Below are 12,400 nucleotides of genomic sequence, written 5' to 3' on the forward strand. Positions count from 1 at the left end.
CATTTACTTCTCCGGAGCGGAAACTCAAAAGCTTGCTGAGAGCATGGGACACGCCATTGTGGGTAATTCTCTCACTCTATCCCTACGGGACTGCAAATCCAAAAGACCCTCGAAAATATTAACTTCGGTGTGGATTTAGTTGGAAGTACATTAATGCTAAACATATTCTCATTCAATGCGAGGACTTGGCGGACTATGCCCGAATCCTTGGAGGCCCAAGGGGTACGCCCGTTTGGCTCATTGACCGACACCCGATGAGGGTCTTCAAATGGTCCCCGGACTTTGATGCTTACTGCGAGTCCCCCATTGCGGCAATTTGGTGCAACCAATTGCCTCCCCATTCATCTTTTCGACCAATCCGCCTATTCGCCATCGGCAAGCTTCTCGGCAATCCAATACAAATTGATCGAGCCACGCAAACAAGACTCTCGGCTTTCATTTGCCCGAATTTGCGTCGAGATAGACATCACAAAACCACCTACCGAAGAGATAATCCTCGATCTTGGTGGGCGAGAAACGGTGCAAGCGAGTCCGAGGGGACAAGATACCATCATATTGCCGAGAATGCAAACATGTCGGCCATGCAAGTGAGGTTGTGCTATGCGACGGGCAAGAAGGAAACGGCCGCCAAAGAGAAACTACCACAACGGCCCCGCCAAAACAGCCACAACCCGAGAGACAGACCGAGAGGGGAAGCAAGATATGGGGAAGAATGCCTCCAGCTCCAACGAATGGAAACATCAGGGGAAGAAGCAAGGCAAGGCCGGTGATCGACCAAACAATAACAAAACAAATGGGGAGGACTCCGGGGATACTTCCTGGGAGGGACCGAACCCCAAGGGTGACTCGACTTTGGGGACGGACCGAGCTCCGAACTCAGAATGCCGGACTTATTGCCGGGATCGAGATTGGGAAAGTCCCCACCGAACCGGGGGAATCCATTGCATCCCACCACCGAACCACCAACACCACCGTGGGAACCTGGACGTGGAGTGGGGCTCCCCCAATGCGAGGAGCTTGGTCTCACCAGTTCGGCGAGGGAATCCGAGAGGAGGCGCGCGCCATGCTTTGACAATGGGGCGTGGGTTCTTCTCGGCAAAGAACCACAGAGCACTAACCAATATTATACTCTCATGGAGAACGGAGAATTTGATGTTGAGAATTGTGGGATGCGGACGAAGACCTTATGGAATTGCATGTGGGGGCCGAGAAGTTAGGAGGCAACAGTTCGGGCCGAGGACGCCGAGGAGGTCGCTCCGAACAAAGAGCAACACCGTACTGACTATCAAGGAGGGCCTTCAACCTCTTTGGTACGCACCCTTCTTGTTAATAATGTCGTACAATCTCATGTTTTGGAACGTGAGGGGGGATCGCGAATGCGCCCACTCAAAACGTTCTGAAAAGACTATTGGTTGTCATAATGTTTTATTTCTTGCAATAATGGAACCGCTCACACAACCGGACCCGACCGGTTTCCTAGAGGCCTTGGGGCTGTCCTTCATTGGTTCGAACATGAACGAGAAGATTTGGATGTTTGCGGAAGAGGGGTCCACTTTGATATTGAGGTTGACTCGGAACAAATTCTCCACGGGTACCTCAAATCCCACCGCCTTGCTAGGCCGGTGGCCATCTCAGCCGTGTACGCCAAATGTACAGGGCTGAAAGACATCACCTATGGACAAGATGAGAGAGATTGCCGGGCCTCTTGAGGGAACACCTTGGATCATCGGTGGCGATTTCAACACCATGCTATCTCACCAAGACAGAGTCGGAAGTGATACCAACCGGCAAGCCGAGATGGTAGATTTTGCGGAGGCAACGGAAGATTGTAGGCTGCTTGACCCTGGTTTTGATGGAGCGGCATTCACTTGGGCCAAGAATGGCCTTTTTGAAAGGTTGGATAGAGTGCTTGTCAGCGAGGATTGGACTAAGACCTTCGAGGCTACTCGGGTTACGAACCTCCCCCGGATTGCCTCGGACCATGGACCAATTCTTGTCAGGTGCACGAAGATGAACACATCCGCTGGAGCCAAGGCTTTCAGGTTCCAGAACATGTGGATCCGACATGAAGGATTCATGGCCGTAGTGCAAAAAGCATGGGAGGAGCCCACGGGGGCGGGTGGAATCCTAAACATTCAAATCAAGCAGGCCAGAGTTAAAAAGGCCCTTAAGGAGTGGAACAAAGAGGTTTTTGGAAACATCCATGCTAATCTAAAAGAAAAGGAGGAAGAAATTGCTTTGGCCCAATCTTGTTTCGAAGCAAGGCCGACCCCGGATCACAGGACAGCGATCAACAAACACATTGCCGAGTACATCCTTTTGCTGAGAATGGAAGAAGATTTTTGGCGACAGAAGGCAGCTTTGAGGTGGCTTGCCGAGGGAGACAAAAATACCCCGGTTCTACCAAAGCTGGGTGAAACAAAAGAGGGTTCGTCTCCGCATCCATTCAATACGTGTCAATGGGCAGGAGCTCACCGAGGAAGCCGAGATTAAAAAGTCCGCAGTGGAGTTCTTCCAACAACTCCTTGCCCCCAACAATCCGACACTTGAAGATCCAGACCTCGACCTAATCCAGCAGGTCCACTCAGCCGAGCAGTTTGCTGACATCGCAGATGCTCCAAGTGCGGACGAGGTCAGGAGTGCCACCTTTTGCATTTCCGGAGATAGTGCACCCGGACCCGACGGCTTCTCGGCCACCTTCTATCAAGCCTGCTGGCCTATTGTGGGGCCGGAGGTAGTGGACGCAATCAGACAGTTCTTCAGAGGGGCCTTCCTGCCGAGGAGCATCACGGCCACAAGCATAGTCCTTATCCCAAAGAAGGCTTCGCCGGAGTCATGGACCGACTACCGACCCATCAGTCTCTGCAATGTTTTAAACAAGATCATTACCAAGGTACTCACCTCTCGACTCTCTCCTTTCCTCCCACAGGTCATCTCCCCAAACCAAAGTGGATTTGTCAAAGGTCGGCTCCTTAACGACAACGCACTTCTGGCTCAAGAGATGTTCCATGAGCTTGCTAGATGCTCCCCAGCGCCTAATGTGGCAGTAAAGATTGACATGGCTAAAGCCTATGATAGGGTCCAATGGCCATTCCTCTTCAAAGTTTTACGCCGTATGGGTTTCCCGGATTCATGGATTTCACTTATGGAGAGGTGTATTGGGTGTTGCTGGTTCTCGGTCCTTGTTAACGGGGCACCCTCGGGCTTCTTTAGATCAACTCGAGGACTTCGGCAAGGAGACCCGATCTCCCCCGCTCTGTTCGTAATCGCGGCGGACTACCTGTCCCGAGCATTAGATAAGCTCATCCTCAGCCAAAAGGACATGACGTTCAAAGCCTCCCGGAGATGCATGGAGATCAGCCATCTAGCCTATGCGGACGACATTATCATCTTCACCCAAGCGGCGGCAAATCCTATGCGCCGGCTAAGAGCCTGTCTCGAAAAATATGAAAGAGTCTCCGGCCAACAAGTCAGCCTCGCCAAGAGTAATTTCTATATTGCCGAGGCCCATGAACATTGGGCAAACTCGATCCAGGCGGAAGGAGGCTTCTCTAGAGGGGCCTTTCCTTTTCTCTATCTCGGTGTCCCTATCTACCGTGGTGTCAAGCGCACGGACATGTTCCTCTTTCTACGGGAAAAGATTGCAAGAAGGATCTCAGGATGGGCACACCGTCACCTATCCTTTGGAGGAAGGCTTACGTTGATTAAGAGCACTCTTGAAGCGATCCCCTTGCACATCTTTCAAGCCGTCGAGCCCACGGCCGGTACCCTCAAGCAACTTGATCAACAAATGGCCCGATTCTTTTGGGGGTCTACGAATGAAAAGAAGCGGACCCATTGGATTGGATGGGAACAAATGTGCCGGCCCACTGATGAAGGAGGCCTTGGGATCCGAAAAACTATGGAGGTCCTCCACGCTTTCAATATCAAACTTTGGTGGCGATTTCGGGAGCAAAACTCCCTTTGGGCAAGATACATGATGGCAAAATATTGCTCCAACTCCACACCGCTCACCTTGAGATTGCCGAGCAGGAGTAGCCCTACGTGGAGAAGGCTCTCAAGAGCATGGCCCCTCGCGCAACCGCACATGAGATGGCTAGTGGGACAAGGGGACATCTACTTCTGGGATGACATTTGGCTTGGCAATAGCCCTCTGAGGGAACTTAGTCTTGATGATAGGGGAAGACCAACCACCCGGGTCTCGGAGTTCATTACAAATGGTGGTTGGGATGTGCCCAAGCTTCAACTCCTTCACAATCAGGCCGGCCTCCCTCAGCATGTTATCGATGGCATCATTAATACACCGATCCTCCATGACGAACAGGATATCCCGAGGTGGAACCTCTCTAAGCATGGGGAATTCACGGTGGCTTCGACATGGGACACACTTCGAGGACGAAACCCGATCATCCATGGTTTGGGGGACGTTTGGAAGGTAGGCCTCACCAACTCAATAGCCATCTTTATCTGGAGGCTTCTCTCCAATCGGGTGCCGGTTGACACGAAACTTCAGTGGCGGGAGATTGAGCTAGCCTCTAAGTGCCAATGCTGCCCCCACAGACCGAACACTGAGTCACTCCAACACCTCTTCATTCAGGGATATGGAGCTCGCAGAGTATGGAGTGAGTTCGACGGCTGGTTCACAGGCCCGTTTCCACGCATCCATATCAATGACACAATCCCTACGAGAATCGAAGTGTGGGCGCGAAGGTGCCAACAGCCGAACAAGAAACATCTTAGCCGAGCCACTCCATACCTCATCCTTTGGTTTATATGGTCGGAGAGAAACAGGAGCCGCCACCAAGGCACACAGTTTAAACCACAAAACGTGGTATGGCAGGTCCACATGTTCATTCGAAATGCTATGTCTAATGGAAGCTTGAAGCCGAAACATTGGAAGGGAGTTAAACTTGGAATCAATATTCCTCAACAAGCGGTGGCAATCAGGGCGCTACCCCTAGCCATGGCAATCAAATGGAACCCCCCGGATCAGCCGTGGATAAAGCTCAACACGGATGGCTCCTATAATGAAGCGAACGGCAGTACAGGGGCTGGCGGGATTATTCGAGACCACTCGGGTAAGATGCTCGTCGCCGTCAGCACACCCCTTGAAGCCCACTCGGCGTTAGAAGCGGAGCTGTTGGCCATGATTCACGGGCTAAATATAGCCAAGGAATACGGCCTACCAATCTGGATTGAGTCAGATGCAGAGCAAGCAATCAAATTGGTCAATGGGACGGGATGGGGGCCGGCACTCGCTCGGCAAGCGGTGGCGCAACTAACCATTCTCAAACGCCAACTCAAATTCCGAGCCACCTTCATACACAGGGAGGGGAACAAAGCGGCGGACTTCCTTGCGAAAATGGGGCTAGTCCAAGACAGTGGCCTACGAATGCACTACAACTCAGCACCGAGAGAACTATTGGACTTGGTTAGATTGGACGAGATGGGAGTGTCGCACATCCGAAACCTAGACGGGGACGGGCATCAAAGTTGATCATGAGACGACGGGAGACAATAGTGACTAGCTTTGTGGTTAATTGTATTTTGGAAAGGAGTATGATGAGGTCCGAACCTTGTGGGATCGGACCGCATACTACTCTTGATTTTGTTACGGCACACCACTTTTGGGTGTGGCCACGCCTTGTAATTATCTCTTGTGGAAATATAGGGATGAGGGACCCACGAACCCTCCACCGTAGAGGTGTTTGATTAAAAAAAAAAAAAAAAAAAAAAAAAAAAAAAAAAAAAAAAAAAAAAAAAAGGAGCAGGCCATCACGGATCCCACCCGACTTCCACAACCCCGCCGACCCCACTCTGCGTCAAATCCCATCCGCCGGGAATGGAGGCTGAAAACTAACGTGCATGGCACCCACAACCCGGATCCGGGCCAAGGGTCTATGCCAAAGGGGGAGACCAAGCCGGGGACACACAAAGAGAAGAGCGGTGCGGAAGCGGCCCCTAGCTTGAAAGCAACACCGAGGGTGCAAGCCCAGGTAGATGACGATGGTTTCCAAGTGGTGTCTAGGAAGAAGAAAGGAAAGGTCCACGAGGGTGATGGGTACATCAGAGCTCTCCACAATGATAAGTTGCACCTTAAGGAGAACGTAGCAACGGTTACTTTTGGGGCCGACGACTCGGGTGCAAATGAGCCGGGCATTGGCTCAATGAGTGTATCATGTGGGTTCCTAAGCCGGGAAATGGAGGGCTTCATCGAGGACCTCGATCCGGGAGGGGCTGTCCCATGTGGGGGCACCCCTATCGCGGGCCTCAACTAGGTGACGGACTTAAGTTTTTGACGATGCGTTGGCTGCATCATTTTAATTGTAATAGGGATGCTAAGAGCACTTAGGTGACCACCCTAGTTTATTGGGAGGCCCTCGTTGTACTCTAATTGGTCGTGGTGAGCCGTCACTTTTGGGCGGCTCAATGGTTGTTTGTTTTGGCTGCAATTGCTGTTGGTAATGCACAGGTGTGGGTCCGCCTTAACCCTCCACCCTCGGGGTGCTTTAAAAAAAAAAAAAAAAAAAAAAAAAAAAAAAAAGCCAAGACATCACGTGAGCAGATAGCCGTTACAGCCCATGTGCAGCCAAAAAAAGACTCCATCTTGCATCTTGTCACTCTTGACACGCCGGAGATGTTAGACTCCATGGTGGCGCAGCCCCTTCTCGGAGACAATTGGCCGGCGGACCTAGCCGAAAATACCGGACCGAACCTCTTCCTCCCATGAACTTCCGGACCTTCCCCCGAACCTCCCTCGGTAGCAAATGGCCCATCGTTGGAGGATTTCCCACCCCTTGAACGAGGCCGGACCTGCAAAATCCGAGATGCCTTTGAAAGTGGTCGGCCGCATCTTAGCCAACCTCGGCCGGACGCTCCACCACATCGAGTCACGGCAGGTTCCTCGGCCCCCAACAAGGCTTCCGCGGTGACCGATAACAAGGCCTTGGATGCGGACGGGAGGCCAGCCGATGATGACACGTCGATGTCCGACGTGCTCGAGCACCATGGGCCCCAAGCTTTGGCTGGTTCCGAACCAGTAGGCAATGCTTGGGTGGCACGGCACAAGGCCCCATTGAGTAACTTCCGACCCGAAGGAAATGAGGATGACGTGTGGCACACAAGCGCACCCAAGAACATGGCGGATATGGTTTGAGTGTCGCCGAACCCCGAAGGGCCGAAAGTGTTTGAGCCGGAGAACATTCCAAATATTGGCTTTGCGTCCACTTCCAATGGCATTCCAGCAATTTACTTCTCCGGAGCGGAAGTCCTAAAGCTAGCCACGAGCCTAGGGCACGCCATTGTGGGTAAGTTCTCCCACTCTATTCCCACTTTATACCAAATACAAAAGGCCTTAGATAATATCAAATTCACTCGAGGTTTTACATGGAAATATATTAATGCTAAGCATATACTTGTTCAATTTGAGGATATGGCGGATTATGCCCGATTGCTTAGTGGACCGAAAGGCAATCCGGTGTGGTTTATTGATCGTCATCCCATGAGGGTTTTCAAATGGTCCCCGGATTTTGATGCGTATAGTGAGTCACCGATCGCGGCATTTTGGTGCAATATCATTGGCCTCCCTATCCACCTTTTTTTATCACTCCGCCCTTTTTGCCATCGGTAAATTTCTTGGAACCCCGATACAAGTGGATCGTGCTACGGCCAACAAGTCGAGACTCTCGTTTGCTCGTAATTGCATTGAGATTGACATCACGAAGCCACCTCCTGAGGAGTTTATTCTAGATATTTGTGGATGTGAGACGGTGCAAAAAGTGAAATGGGACAAGATCCCGGCCTATTGCATGGAATGTAGGCATGTTGGGCATAAAAGTGAGGTGTGTTATGCGGCGGGCAAGGTTGAGCGTCCCACGAAGAGGAACTACAATAATGTAACACCGAGACAGCCACACCATGAAAGTCAAGGTGGAAGGGACAAAACGGAACAACAAAAGCAAATGGCTAGTACAAACGAGTGGAAACATCAAAAGAGAAACAAAGGGCCGAAGGGGCAGCCAAAGGCCAGAGCCTCGGCTAATGAATCCGAGCCGAGGGAGTGGTCGGGTCCGGATATCATGGGCGAACTGCATGGTAACTTTGAGGTGGTCCCGGACGCATGTGTTCATGAGGGTGGTGAGAGCTCCTATGGTCGAGAAATCTTCGATAAAACCATTGGAGTGCTCACTAGTTCCACCCCTCTTGGAGGTGAATTTCATGGAGCAACGAATGGATACACGCCCTCAAGACGGGGGGCATTCACTAGTTGGAGGGGTGGTGCACGAGGCACGGCGAGAACTCCCGCGGAGGGGGGGGGGGATGAGGTTCTCCTCGGCAAGGGCCGAGGGTCCCAAGCATCCCGAAATGTCCTAAGCTCCAACAAATATTACTCTCTCTCATGGAGAATGAAGATTTCTTAGAAGATGATGATGGATTGGAGGGTGAGGGAGATGCAGAGGGGATACCCCCAAACCATTCATGCAGCCGATGGAGAAGATCCTATGCTCATGAATGAGGAGGAGTACCTAGGAGAGGAACAACTACAAATGGTGGAATTTCAGGGGGACCTCTCACGGTCACCGGGTAAGATACTTCCCCGTTAATCATGTCTGTCAACTTTATGTTTTGGAACGTTAGGGGAGTTGCTAACGCGCCTACCCAAAATGTTCTTAAATGATTAATTAAAACTCATAATATTCATTTTCTTGCAATAATGGAGCCGCTCACAAGCCATAACCCGGAGAAGTTCTCAAAGGCTTTGGGGCTGGCTTTTCAAGGCTCGAATAGAAATGGGAAGATTTGGATGTTCGTTGAGGAGGGGGCCAGCTTCGTGGCCGAGAGAGATACGGATCAGGCCTTATTCGGCCGTTTTGGATCCCCTCGCCTAGCTAGCCACTTGTGTGTCTCGGCGATTTATGCAAAATGCACTATGTCCGAACGACTCCATTTATGGGATGAATTGAGGGAGTGCTCTATACTCATGGAGGGCACACCTTGGATGATCGGAGGGGACTTCAACACCATTCTCCATCCGCGAGACAGAGTAGGGAGTGACACAAACCTCCAAGCTGAAATAGTGGACTTTGCGGAGGCCATTGAGGACTGCAGGATACTAGACCCGGGCTTTGATGGGTCGGAGTTCACGTGGGCCAAGAATGGCCTCTTCGAAAGATTGGATAGAATCCTTGTGAACGAACGGTAGGCACAATGTTTGGAAACTACTCGGGTGACGAACCTGCCCCGGATTGCCTCGGACCACGAGCCTGTCTTGGTAAGATGCAAAGTGACAAGCAACAACATCGGGGGAAGGCCATTCAGGTTCCAAAACATGTGGATTAGGCACGAAGGATTTGAGGACCTTGTACGGGGAGATTGGATCCAACCAACGGAGTCCGAAGGCCTCCTCAATTTCCAAGTCAAACTTGCTCGGTTAAAGAGAACCCTAAAGGTGTGGAACATTCATAACTTGCTCGGTTAAAGAGAACCCTAAAGGAGACTTTCGGGAACATTCATAACAACCTCAGGGATATGGAGGCGAAAATCGCAATGGCCCAAAGTGATTTCGAAGGGATGGCTCCTCAATGACAATGTCCTTTTGGCACAGGAGATGTTCCATGAGCTCTCGAGATGTGCGCCGGCCCCTAATGTTGCGGTAAAATCGATATGGCTAAGGCCTACGACCGAGTACAATGGCCCTTCCTTTTGAAAGTGCTACACCGGATGGGTTTCCCTGCCCCATGGGTTTCTATGATTGAGAGATGTGTGGGCTCGTGTTGGTTCTCGGTGCTGGTCAACATGAAGGGTGCGCAAACATAATACCAAATGAAGGAGGCTTCGCACGAGGTACCTTCCCTTTTTTGTACCTTGGAGTTCCTATTTATCGTGGTATCAAACGTACAGATATGTTTATGATCCTTCGGGAAAAGATTGCTGCACGAATCTCGGTGTGGGCTCATCGACACCTCTCCTTTGGAGGTAGGCTTACCCTACTCCAAAGCACACTTGAAGCGGTGTCGCTGCACATTTTCCAGGCCATCGAACCAACGTCCGGGGCCCTTAAACAATTGGATCAGCAGGTGGCTCAATTTTTCTGGGGATCGTCAACCGAGAGAAAAAAGACACATTGGATTGGGTGAGATCAGATCTGCCTCCCCACTCCTGAAGGGGTTCTCGGCATTCGTAAGTCCAAAGAAGTCCTACGAGCCTTCAGTATCAAACTATGGTGGAGGTTCCGAGAGCAAAACTCCCTATGGGCTAGGTACATGAAGGCCAAGTATTGTCATAACAACTCCCCCCTTGCGGCCTCCCCTTCGGGGAGAAACAGCCCGACATGGAAACGGTTAATGACAGTGAGAAATCAAGCAAATCCGCACATTAGATGGGTGATCGGTCAGGGTTATGCCTACTTTTGGGATGACATTTGGCTTGGTGACTCTCCCCTTCGCGAAACCTGTCCTGACGATTGGGGTGCCCCAACGGCCAAGGTCTCGGACTACATTAGGGATGGAACTTGGGACGAGGCTAAGCTACTCCAACTTCACAACCAGGCCAGAATGCCATAAGAGGTTATCACACAAATCCTTGATACTCCAATCGTTGCGGGAGAACCGGACGTCCCTCGATGGAAGCTCTCTCGGCTCGGGGAGTTCTCGCTGGCTACTACTTGGGAGACTATACGCACGCAGAGGCCGAGAATCCAAGGTCTCGACGACATTTGGAGGGCTGGCCTCACAAAATCCATTGCAATCTTTAATTGGCGACTCTTGTCAAATAGGATCCCGGTCGATTCCAAGCTCCAATGGAGGAAGATAGAGGTTGCGTCGAAAAGTCAATGCTGCCCACGGAGGCCTAACACCGAGTCCCTCCATCATCTATTCATCCGGGGGTGGGGAGCAGCATGTGTATGGAGGGAGTTCGACGGTTGGTTCGAAGGTTCGGCCCCATCCCTTAGGGCGAACGACACCATTCCGGACAGGTTGCAAGTGTGGTCTTTAAGGATCCAACAGCACGATAGGAGACACCTTAGTCGAGTCATGCCATACCTCATTCTGTGGTTTCTTTGGGCGGAGAGGAACAGGAGCCGACATGAGCAAACTCAGTTCAAACCGTACAATGTTGTTTGGCAGGTTCAAATGTTCATCCACAAAAACATGGCCAATGAACACATCAAGCCGAAGCATTGGAAGGGAGTGAAACTCGGAATGAATCCCCCGAATCACCCCGAGACAAGGGGGCCGAGACCGCTAGTCATGCCGGTTAAGTGGCACCCCCAGGAACGCACGTGGATCAAGCTTAACACGGACGGTGCGTTCTTCGAGGCAACAAACAAGGGAGGAGGGGGGGTTTAGTTCGGGACCACGATGGGAAGCTACTAGCAGCCTTCTCAACCCCCCCTCGTCGCCCAATCGGCTCTAGAGGCCGAGCTCATGGCCATACACCATGGGTTGGAGGTAGCGAAGGCCTTCAACCAACCCATATGGATCGAATCGGATGCGGAACAAGCTATTAAGTTGCTCATTGGTACTACTTGGGGGCCGGCACAAGTTCGCCGCGTCATGGCCCGTTTACATGGCTTCAAATGTAGACATATATTCCGTGCCACCTTCATACATAGGGAGGGAAACAAAGCGGCCGATATGCTCGCCAAAATGGGAGTGGAACAAGATACTTTCCAACATATGTCTCCACAGAATGTTCCAAGAATGATCAGAGCCATCACCCGAATAGATGAATTGGGAGTAGCTCGAGGCTCGGAATGTGGCCCACCAATCTTGCTTCGTACCGGACGCCGTAGAGTATGTGGGTGTCGGTCCATCCTCGGCTTGACCCCTATCTACTCTTGTGGTGTAATTGTAATAGGCTGGGATGTAAATTGTTTTTTGTTCCCCTAGCATTAGAAAGATTGGTCCAATTGTAATCATTCGCTTGTAATGGTCTTTTGTTGATATATAGGGATGAGTGACCCACGAACCCTCCACCGTGAAGGTGTTTGATTAAAAAAAAAAAGCAGGAAAGTCTCTAAAGTATGCCGGAACCCAATACTGTCTTGATCGAAACATTGTAGAAAACCAATCGGTGTCTTCAAGTCCATACTCCTTCGTAATCTTATGCCAAGTGTCTTCAAACTCAGTGGGTTCAATCAACTCGGACCAGACACATGAGTTTAACTCCTTCTTAAAATGTGCATTACCAAGCAATGATTTGGGGACCTTCTCAGCAACTTTTGCCATGATGTGCCTCATACACCATCTATGACGTGTGTTCACAAGGATTTCCTCGACAGCAACCTTCATTCCCAAGTCTTGATCAGTAGTGATCAATTTCGGAGCTACACCCACGCACTTCACAAAATGCCGGAATAGCCATGAGAAAGAGTCTGCACTCTCACTACAAAGTAAAC

This window comes from Salvia splendens, chromosome 16 (genome assembly GCF_004379255.2).
Source record: "Salvia splendens isolate huo1 chromosome 16, SspV2, whole genome shotgun sequence".
Lineage (NCBI taxonomy): Eukaryota > Viridiplantae > Streptophyta > Magnoliopsida > Lamiales > Lamiaceae > Salvia > Salvia splendens.